Below are 12,036 nucleotides of genomic sequence, written 5' to 3' on the forward strand. Positions count from 1 at the left end.
GTTCTTGCTGAAGCTCAAACGTGCTGCGTAACACCAGAATGAAACTCATTGGTTCTTGCTGAAGCTCAAACGAGCTGTGTAACACCAGAATGAACCTCATTGGTTCTTGCTGAAGCTCAAACGTGCTGCGTAACACCAGAATGAAACTCATTGGTTCTTGCTGAAGCTCAAACGAGCTGTGTAACACGAGAATGAACCTCATTGGTTCTTGCTGAAGCTCAAACGTGCTGCGTAACACGAGATTGAACCTCATTGGTTCTTGCTGAAGCTCAAACATGCTGCGTAACACGAGATTGAACCTCATTGGTTCTTGCTGAAGCTCAAACATGCTGCGTAACACGAGATTGAACCTCATTGGTTCTTGCTGAAGCTCAAACGTGCTGCGTAACACCAGAATGAAACTCATTGGTTCTTGCTGAAGCTCAAACGAGCTGTGTAACACCAGAATGAACCTCATTGGTTCTTGCTGAAGCTCAAACGTGCTGCGTAACACGAGATTGAACCTCATTGGTTCTTGCTGAAGCTCAAACGTGCTGCGTAACACGAGATTGAACCTCATTGGTTCTTGCTGAAGCTCAAACGTGCTGCGTAACACGAGAATGAACCTCATTGGTTCTTGCTGAAGCTCAAACGTGCTGCGTAACACGAGAATGAACCTCACTGACCTCACTGGTTCTCACCCTCAAGTGAACATGCTTGAGCTTACATTTACCACAACTGATGTGTGAGTTTATGAATATTTATATGTGAATAAAAGCCTAAATTCAATCTGTTCATCATATAAAGCGATAGTGTATCTTCGGAAAATTTGGTTGAACTAACCCTTTAATGCTGACAGAGGCGTAGAGTCAGGCTTGTTAGCACGGTCTGTTAGATCTTAACCAGCCAATGCCGCAACCATTCAAGTGAAACAGAACTTTTGGTAAACATTTTATAAAGTTTTTCCCTGCTCACAATAGTTGAGTTGCTAGTGAAGGACTTGAGAAGTGAGTAATCTTTTGGATGTTAAAATGCTTTTCTTAATATACAGAGTCAGCTATAATTAAGGCATTTGTAAGTTGATTTTCCATAAAAAGTATAAACTGTGGCTCTTCATGATGCTTTCAAAACATTGCTCTGTTTGTTTGAGCCTTTGTCCAGCCTGACGCAGCAACAGAGGCTTAACCAATGACATTAGTTAGGGGCGGAGCTTTGAGTTTGTCTGCCCAATAGCAGATGGCGGAGTGTCCAAGGAAACCAGTTTGAAGTGTCATTATTTTCAAAGATCTGTTTTATAATGCTAGTTAAATTTCACACCTGTAAAGAAAAGAGAGAGCTTATTTTAATGTCATGATCAGCGATTTGAAGAGGAGCAACAGTTCGTTAATAAGCTGTGAGGTCATGCTGTTTCCGGCTCTCTTCTTTCTTTCCCCGTCTATCTGTCTCTCTTCTCTGCCACCTCCTCCTGTTCTCTCCCCATCGTTCTGGTATTTGGCGAGCTGTTAGTTCGGGGTTATCCAGTGCGGATGGTTTTCAGAAGGATGCCAATGTTTTGTTGACAGCCCAGCAGTCACGCTACATACACCCCCTCCTTTCTGTCCACCTGCACCTCTCTTTCTCTCTATTCCTCTCTCTCTATCTCTGAGTCATTGACAGGAGCCAGTGTTCCTGATTATGACAATTAGCTTCCTGACAGACACCTCATGCCAGGACATGTTTGTGTGTGTGTGTGTGTGTGTCCGTCCATCCATCCATCCGTTCATGTGTATATAAATGCACATGTGTGTATGTTGTATATCTTAAAGTTATTGCCTGCTTAACAAGTGACAGAGGGGGTGGACAATAGACATAAAAATCTAAATTGCAACTGCACTAAAAATGTACGTTTTATGAAGTATAAAAATGAAAGGCAGGATTAAGCGAATCATTCTGTGAAGTTTGCATTTGTGGACCTTATCTGGCAGTGATGAGCCTTCCTGTTGTGATAATGGCTTGTCACAGCATGGTGTGTGAGGTTGTGTGTTGGTGTGTGCGCGCACAGGAGTGTGTGCTTACAGGAACGCCTTGCTTCAGTGCAGCGTGACAACGCCGGTTTGTTGTGACACCTCTCACGGTGCGAGCTCCAGGAAGGTGTTAAAGATGAGTCGTCGATTCGTGAGTAGCGGCAGCCGAGCTTTAGGGAGTCATCGGCACACCATTTGGTGGATTTGAAACGATGACTGTGTGTGTGTGTGTGTGTGTGTGTGTGTGTGTGTGTGTGTGTGTGTGTGTGTGTGTGTGTGTGTTAATGTGAGTGTACACTCAGAGAAAAAAAAAATAAGTGGGAGAAAGCAAGACAGTGAAAGAGAAGGAAGAGGTGGAGATCGTGCTGGAATTTGTCTCCCACTCAGTAACTAGCTTGTGATCAACCTCTCAACCCTGCGCTTAAGTGAGCCCGTCCCTCAGCGAAGATGAAGATGCACAAACTCATTCATTCAATTCAACTTAACCCATCCATGTAATCGTCTCATTTGCAGTATCATAACACGCATTGTGTTCCAAGAAGTTTTTAATGTCTAGACTACACTGCCAAAAAATGTCTTGTGAATTTCTTTTTTCCAGTATAAATAAATCCTGAAAACAACATATATTTACTTGAAAAGCAAAATAGTGCGAGATATTAAGATATTATTTTGTAGCTTTAATTAAGGTATTTAAATGACTTTACTAAATTGAAATTTTAAAATTGATTTAAAACTAGAAAAAAATAATCATTTCCGTATAGGAAAAACATAAAAAAAAGCATAAAGAAAATGAAACATTTTTAGGCCAGTTTTTTTTTTTTTGCATTAATTAAAGCAAAAATTAATTTGTCGCAAAGTAATTTAATTCTCATAACTGTAATGCAAAAATTATGAAAAGCTTGTGCCACTGAATTAAAAAAAAAAAGGTAATTGAGACTTTTTATCTCACAATTCTGACTATTTTCCTCGCGATTGTGCGCTTACATTTACATCTGGCAATTCTGACTTTGTTTCTCCGAATTGCGTGATATAAACTCGCAATTGCGAGAGAAAAAAAGTCGGAATTGCAAGATAAAAAGTCGCAATAATATTCTAAATTGTTTTATTCAGAGGCAAAAAAAAAAAAAAAAAATTGTATAAAATCTTTCAACCCAATGATTGGGTTTGTTCATATTAACCAACGGTTGGGTTTGTCTAAATTTGACCCAAATATGGGTTGAAACGAGCCAGAATTTTTTAGAGTGAAGCTTCCATGTTGTAAATAATTGGTCATGGTAATATTTGTTTTACTGCCTTTATCCTAATCACCAATGAGAAATATTTTAATGAGAATTTGTGTCACTAAAATAATGTGCAAACATCTGAATGGTCAGAATAATGTCGTGGTGGTGCACAATATGTGTTTTTCTTTTGATTGTGGGATGAAATGTGACCTGGACATGTTCTTGACAGGTGTGGTTCACCCATCCATGGCCTTGTTGCTGGTAATAGGAGGAGATATGTGACATCCAAGACCCCACACAGAGGTTTTAGGACCCCCCTAGGGCCTCTCCCACCCGTCTCCCCAAACTCACTTGCATACTGAATACATAGCATTTTAAGTGTAACCCGTATGGACAGTTAGCTCCCGGATCTCTTGTGTGTGTGTGTGTGTGTGTGTGTGTGTGTCCTCATGCCATCATCTCTACGACCGTAAGTCACCCCAGAACATTACTCCAGGATCCACCCCTGTTTATTTTACTGGCAAATCCAATCTTGACTCCCTCCATAACACCAGCTCTGGTGAAACAAAAGACACTCTGTCAGGTTATCTCCTGCTAACCTCCCTTCTCTCGCTCTTTTCCACTCTCCCTCTATCTTCCCCCTACCATTTTCTCTTTTCATTTTCCTACAGTGGTAATGAGATGTTTCATTATTTGCATTTCACAGCTTTTAATAGCGAGAGAATTTAGGCTAAGCCCCGGGTTGTCAGAGAGGGAGCCTCCACTGGAGACACGGCTGGCTTCAGGGCCTCCGAGGCAGTGAATAGCCCAGAAATACACTAGGACAGCGGGAAAGAGGGAGGGAAGGAGTGAGAGAAAGATGGAGGACAAAGGCCAGATAGCTCACACTGCAAGAAGTGCCTCTGCCAGGTACAGTTTTAAGGGTTAACAGGTTAACTGCTTTTCGCCTGGCATGAACTTTACCCACTTTTTCCAGAATCCTTTCCATTGGTTAGAGGAAAAAGTGGCCGTTTTTAAGGGGGAATGCATAAATAATGGTGATGTGTTATGATTCTGTGATCATTCAGAGACCAATGCAGTGAGAGAAGGGCAGTGTTTCTGTAACGCACAGGCATTGCCAGCATACTTTCTGGGGAGGGAGTTTGTCGCAGTCTTTCGAGGCGGAGATGAATAGAAATGTTCACCAGGCGTTCAGGGAAAAGTGTGCCAGAGCATTACTAAAGAGTAGAGATAAGGCCTTTGTGTGCCTGTGAGTTTGCATGGAAGTACGAGTGTCCAAAGTACCTGTACTTCAGTTGAAACTAAAATAGAAAAATGTTACAATAAAAATACCCATATTCTGGGACTGTCCAGCCGCATCCAAACTTTATATTAAGGATGTGTGCATTGCCAACTTGCCAAATTCTAATCATACTGGCTCTCCTGTAAAAGTATCAGTGAGCCATATGAATGATGGCAAAAATTTGAGTCATGTTATGGCAATTTTTCTCATGAATGTTAATTAGTCATGCTGACACATCCAAACTTTCATATTAAGGGTGTTTGCTTGATGGCAAAAAAATTAAAAATTGTTTCCGCTGTAAAGGTTGTAGTGACTCGATTCTGAAAGCTTCGCTCATGAATAATAATTGATGTGGAATACTCAGCAATTTTTTTATTAAATATTTATTGTTTTAAATGTGAAAGTGCTGTAGTGGTAATACAAATATAAAAAATATAAAAATTATTTTTATGGAAAAGACTCATGGATATGAGATTAATTTCAATATTTCTGCCATTATGTAACACCCAAACACATAAAATATTTATATTTGATATAAAGGACGTGATTAATGCATTTCTTTTTTCTTCTTCGGTGTGGATCTCTAGCTCAAACAGTAAAGCATAGCGCTAGCGACATCAAAGATGTCGGTTTGATTCCCAGGGAATGCAGGAGCTGCTCAAAAAATGTTTACTTTGAATGCAATGCAAGTCATTTTGGTTAAAAGTATTGGTTACTTTGATAGTCCCCTTTAGACATTCTACGTGTCAATCAACTCTCATTAGAGTATCAGTAGACTGTTAGTTTAGGGCTGGGGCTAGTGGAATAAGTTGCTTATAAAGTTACTTATAGTTCGTAGAATGTCTAAAGTGGACAATCCAAAGTAAAGGGTTAACAAATGTATAAATGTACGTGGCAAATGAAAAATTGCTCGAATGTTACTACACAAGTACAAAACTTGTCATTAGTGGGAGAGGGAATACCTGAAGCTCGCCACCACTAAGTTTTAGCAAGCTAGCTCAGGGCAAAGTCTCAGTGAGAAGTTCTGGATGAAACCTTGCAGGACCTCAGTTTAGCAGAGAGCACAGATGGACAAGGCCTTGATGTGAACCGGTAAACACTACAGTCTCCCTGTCCCGGTTTCACACCACTCACCCGACACTCTGACCTATCCAGCTTTCCAGCACGGACTCACCTTCACCGCTCCGGCTTAATGCTCAGGAGGAGGTAAAGGAGGACGTGGGGAGGGGGGGTGGAGAGGTGCTGAGCCGGGTGGAGCTGAGCGGAGGGTTAAGACTCGCAAAGCCTTTTAGATCCGCTCTTGTCACATTCTCAGTGGTGTGACAGGCTCTTGTCACCTGGGCCAGCTGGAGTCTGGCCTAAAGACAGACACCGAGATAGTGCTGCTCAGTCTATGCACAGAGATACGGTCAAGAAAACTCTAGGATTTTGGCTTAACAAATCCAAAGCTGATCGCATCATAACTCCAGTCTTCAGTGTCACATGATCCTTCAGAAATCACTCTGTTATGATGATGTGATGCTCAAGAAACATTTCTGATTATTATCAATGTTGAAAACAGTTGTGCTGCTTAATGGAAATCGTGATTTTTTTTTCTGGATTTTGTTCAAAAGAACAGCGTTAATTTGAAATGGAAATCTTTCGTAACATTATAAATGTCTTTACTGTCACTTTTGATCAAATTAATGGAAAATCTGAACTTTTCCATTATCCAGCAAATATTGATATATACGATTAACTGCAATTTTTTGATTAATTACTCGGCTTATTATACAATGAATTCTATTCAATTGATCGGCAGTCCCAATTAATAGATTTAAGTGCTGAAAACATCACCAAAATGGCAGCACATAAAGTATCTGACATTCTGAGTTGCTCTTGCTGCTGTCAAATTAATTTCACCAAAGTCCCACATGTTATCTAGGCCTATCTATTAATCATACCTAGAACAGATTGTGCCAAAGAACATAGCGTATCCAGCTTCTACTTTTCTGCTTGCTTTGAGAGTGAAATAATCAAACTTGGTATGAAGCCAGCGTACCTTACTTTTACCTTACTTTAATCAATGCCATGCACTTTATCACGTGTTAAAACTTTCATTGAGAAACATCGTTGCAAAACACAGTATAACTACAGAAATGCCAACTTTGTTTAATGTATTTGAATTAATACTTCAATGTATATGAACAATTTCTTAAGCTTTAGATTATAAACAGTAATCATCTAGTATGTATCAATGCAGTGTATTCAAAACACCTTTTTTATCCTCATCAGTTGTTTGTGTCTATTTATATTGCTATCCTAATAGTTATAAATAGCGAGACTAAATGCATCCACCTTTTATCCTCAGCTCATTTATCTCTGTATTTGTTGTTACACAACTTTCTTTTTTGAATTTCTTAGATGCTTTAAAGAGATACCCCAGCATAGCGCTTGTAATCATATTTATTTAAAGCTGTGCTTAATTCTCATTTTCTGTTTATTTTGTTTTATTTGGCTAATCTTTTAATACCAATACTCCTCGTTTAATGAGCCATTTACTCGGTCAGACCACATTTATACAGCTGTTGGTTGAGTCAATTAATGGTTTTACCACCATCTGGAAAGCCAATTTAAGGGTACGCTTGTATTCTTTCCTTAATTAAATTGAGCTATTTAATCATAAAACATCATACAACTTTCATGAACTTCTGAGAAAGTTGCCTTTCTTTTTCAATTTTTTCTTCTTCTTATGTGTCAGCTAGAGTTGTAGCATACGTTTTGAGCAATAGGGCTGCACCCTTTTTGTTCCACTTTTCCTGTAGCCAGCTCTGTGAAATTGGGGATTAACCCCTCGGATAATGGCCCTGATGTCCAGTTGAGTGGTTTAAAATGACTGGCTGCCTGAGAAACACACTGACGCATACATGACTTACACCCTCTGAGCGCTCGCTGTCTCCTCCTTCCTATCGCCACCTCCTCGCATGTCACGACTGTCCTTCCCAGCATCATGAACAGAAACGAAAAACAAAAGAAAGAAAGATGGCCTTGTTTCCCCCATCCCCTCCAAGAATATCAAAACCACCTCAACAAAAATAGGGAAGAGCATAGACATATATGCATGGGTGTTTGTATGAATGTGTGTGTGTTTTCTTGGCCGGAGGAACCCAGTCACTCCAGATCTGAGATTTTGCTGGTGACAGGAACTGTAAGCGGTGGTGGCAGTCTTTAACACTCTATCCTCAGAGACTTATGTTGCTCTAGCCTCCATTCTTTGCACATTTCTTCCCTCCAATCCCATTACAGGCCTAACCCTAACCTTAACCTTGCTACTACCACTTCTTACACCTTCTATTTTGGTGCGGACACAAGCTGGGCTGCGGTGGACTCAATAGTCAGGGTAGATAATATCACGATATTGTGCTCCTGGTGGTAAAATATTGATGGATCGTGGTTATCGACCCTTATTAAAGTAATTGCTTCCAATCATGTATAACCATCTGAACTACACTGTTAGATTATGTAGTTTTAAAGGGCTTTTTTTGCCAATTTATCTGTTGTTGTATGTAGCCAGAGAGCTTAATTTAAAGCCATCAGCCTTCTTTTGAAGAACAAGAAGCATGTAGTCTTTAATTTGATGGTTATTTCAGAGGGCGTTTATAGACATTTGACATTTTTATTGTTCTGGAATCAGCCCCTCCTTGCATATATCCTTTTCCAAAAATATGAAATGTAAAATATGGTCTTGGTCCTGCACTTCCGCTCAGGGCTCTGTAGGGTTCACTTAGGTTATGTGACCCTGCTGTTTCTCTTTTCATACTCTTCCTTTTAGTCTAATAAGCTTCAGATCCGTCTAGTTCCAGTGAAGCAGAACATCTGATTTGTCCGACTGCATTCTGTCTCATTCAGTGTTTAGCCGTGTTACACGTCTGTCAATTGTGTTGTTTATGTTTATTGTTGTTTTGCACTTGATTGCCCAGATTGCCACGTAACTCAGTCGGCCAACGGAAAGATATTAATATTCATTGTTGGTTGCACAGTTGAAGTAGTTCTGAATAGTTGAAAAGAACGTACTAATTTGGTGTGTCTGGGGTGCAAAGTCCCGTTATTTACTGAGCGTATCCTCATTGTCAGAGAAAAATTAATTAGTTTTAAGGGTTAAAGTGGAATAGATGAAAAGATTTTCAGATGTTAGTTTCGTCATTTACTCACCCTTATGTCATTCCAAAAACGTACCTGTGTGAATTTTCTTTCTCAAGTGGAACACAAAAGTAATGATTGTCCTAAAAAGGACAAAACGAACCATAAAAGTATGGTTTATGCGACTCATATTCCTAGTCTTCTGAATACATCCATTGTTCTTTAGAACGAGTCAAACTACGGCAATCGAAGCAAAAAAGCCTCAAGCGAAGCAGTTGGAGGCTAACTTAAAACTATTAAAAAGAAAAAAAGTCACTTGTCCCTGTCAGTCTCTTCTTCTTTCAGTCTTCCAAGTAAGGTGTATTTGTACAAGTGGACATGGGAGAGGCAGAGGATTGATTTGATCTTACAAGCCATCAGGTTGAGAGGAACTTTCCTAAACATGACCTGAAGTGTGCCGGCCCCGCAGCAAACGCTGCTGTCACTATAGTGAACGGGAGCTGTCACGCTGCAGTCGGCCCGATGTGAGCTGACAGCCTGAACGCTCACAAAACAAATCATGGCCCCATTTGGTAACACTCCACGTCCCTGCGATTTAGCCCCATCCAGGATGGTTTCTGTGCTGCTCAGAGGAAGCTAGTAGCCTATTGGGGGGATCTGCGTATGTGTGAATATGTAGTGCATGTTCTGTAGGAAGTCGCATCTCAGGCCCTGTCCCAAATGGTACACTTCTTGTGAACTTGTGGTCCTGTCTACAATGGCCGCCGCGTGCACGTGCCTCTTAAGTCCACAAGAGCTTAAGGTGTCCCATTTGTCATTTTAGGTTTTAGAAGGGTGCTCGCTAATGCGCCCTCAATGCGCACCTTTGCTCTGCAGCAGACTTCTACTCGGCAGTCAAAGTGTGGACTCATCCAGTCAAAGGAAGATCGCGAGGGCTTAGGGACAGGGCCTCAGTGAGGGGTCAGTGAAATCATGGCTTGGCGGTTAGCAAGAGATGCTAGTACAGGCATCTGCTGTCATGAAATCAGTCTATGGGTGAATCTCACAAAGACTGGAACTGGATCATAGTTTATGTTAAAATCAGAAGAAAAAACAAAACAAAAAAATGTATTAAATTTAAATGAAAAAAGATCAAGCATAATTGTATTATCATTAAGACAATTTTCTTGGCCCAGTCGTGATTCCTGTAATGTGGAAAACAGTCAAATTCTTATTACTGTGATTTAGCCATTTTAATTTGGCATTTAATTTGAATTGAATTGCAATTCAGTGTTTGTGTGTTCAAACAGACTTAGTATAATAAATGTATTATTATGTATTACACATTAATACAGTATAAACGAGTCATTGAATCATTCGCTCAGCCGATATTCATGAATACAAGAGATTTTTGTTTGTGGAGCAAAAACAGACAAAGTAACTGACAACGTTTTTTAAATAGTATATTTGAATTTTAAACAAAATATTTGTTTTTTATTGCATTGCAGTAATGCAATTTTTTTTTAATTACTGAAGGCTACTGAGAATTGTGAGTTCATGTGTTTAACTGTCATGGAAATGATGTCATTTAGCAAAAATTGCCCTAAAAAAGGCTTATTTTTATTTTAAACATTATTTATAATATGTATAAAAAAAAAATTGGGGGGGTTTGTGAGATTCATCCCTATGCCCTCTTCCCAGTTGAGTGTATGTTTTGTGTTTGTAGTTTCTCTCTCTCTTTCCTCTGTGCGCATTCAAGAACAATGCATAGGCTCATCTAGCTCTCCTCCCCCATCTCTCTATCTTAATGATTATAGCAGAGATGCTCAGGTGTTCACTGTTCAACCCTTTAATCATGATGTTTCTCTCTGTTCGCTTTATTAGCTGCCAAATAAAATCACCCAGTGAGTGTGTAAAGCACTTAAAAAAAATCATCGCCTCTCCTCTTCTCACTTTTCTCTTTTTTGTTGCTAAATTGTTTCATTTAATTACCATTTTGTGAGTTAGTTGAATAATAAAGTGGAAAATGGATCTGCCAAACAGATAATTCATTTTTAGCGAGGAAAGGTGATGGCTGTAGCCCAGAAGACAATCAGCCTCAAGCCATCAGAGCTGGCCAATGCATGTCACCTGCTTCATAATGGCATTTTAGTGACATTTAGTGCTTAAATGACTTTTTACAGAGATAGAAGACCTCAGTAATAACAACTCAAAGCTATGGTCAATTTCTTCTGCCTGGTTTTGTGCTGGTAGGCGTCTTTTATGGAGGCAGGTTTTCGGTGCTAAGTGAGAATTTCTAGATTTTGATGCTGCGCTCCATGAAAATGCAATTCTTCTCTTGATTTAATCTTAATCTTAAGATTTCTACAAAGTGCATAAGCGGTTACCAGCAATGTCAGGGACTGTCAATTGTCTCACTACTTAAACATCTTAAAGCTGTTTGCCACACAGATTTGGACACCTTCAAATGAAGCATAATGAAGAAATATTTCCTGATTGCCAGGCCCACATGCAATCTGCGCTTCTGCAGAATTGTGTTTTTCATTTATTAAATAATTTGACTAATTTGATAATGCTGTCAGCTACCATTTGAAGTACTCTCAGCTCCATTTAACACATTTTACCATTTTACCAAATACATTTCACACAATCCTGTATATTTCTTCCCAAAGTATTGCAAAAAAAAAAAAAAAAACGTGGGGGAAAAGTCTGCAGATTGGGCCTCCAAGGGGTTAATCTGGGCCTACTTCTTACTCTGGGTCATTGGCTGTGTTTGGATTAGCATATTATTATACTATTCTTGAAGTATGTAGTATGTATACTGTGCACAGTATGTGAATTGCCTGTATTTATAGAATACCCGTATTGCCCAAATGTGCAGCAAACAATAGAGCACATTGCACACAATATTGTATCCCGCAATGCCGTGCTCTAAATCTGACATTGCATTTCTAATGTGACAAATTTAACTGGCAGATGTTAGCTGTTATTTCTCTTTTTCGACATGCTCAAAACCGAATTTGCTGTATAATGTTGATTACCGCAGAAAATAATAGACTTTGAATATACGTAAGTGCTTTAACAAAAAATGACCTTCATGGTGGATTACTGTATGTTTTTTGTGCTTAGTGCAAGCCAAAATGATTTTCTGTGGTTATCAGTATTATGCTGAAAATAGTGTTCTGTTCAGCTTCATTTTTGAAAGATATTTTCTGAAATCTTGAATTGCAAAATGCAAAATAACAGGTTTTATTTTTTAAGACAGTGATACCTGGATACCATTCACATGGAACATAATGTGGTCATATATCGTGTGAAAACAAAACAATGTGCCATACTACTGTTTAAAATGTTTATTAATGCCAACTGTTTCACGGTAATCTCCAAAGTGTATACTAGTGTAAGCTGTAGGAACTTGTGGTCTATTTCCTGCATCTACTGCAACTGCACT

General features: G+C 39.3%; 1 protein-coding gene across 2 annotated transcripts in view; it reads left to right on the plus strand.

Annotated features, from left to right (window-relative positions):
- Positions 1 to 12,036, plus strand: part of zbtb46 (zinc finger and BTB domain containing 46) — a 79,460-nt gene that overhangs the window by 13,161 nt on the left and 54,263 nt on the right. The window lies entirely within an intron of this gene.

Source organism: Rhinichthys klamathensis, unplaced genomic scaffold, assembly GCF_029890125.1.
Source record: "Rhinichthys klamathensis goyatoka isolate OS25496 unplaced genomic scaffold, OSU_Roscu_1.1 h1tg000419l_1, whole genome shotgun sequence".
NCBI classification, from domain to species: domain Eukaryota; kingdom Metazoa; phylum Chordata; class Actinopteri; order Cypriniformes; family Leuciscidae; genus Rhinichthys; species Rhinichthys klamathensis.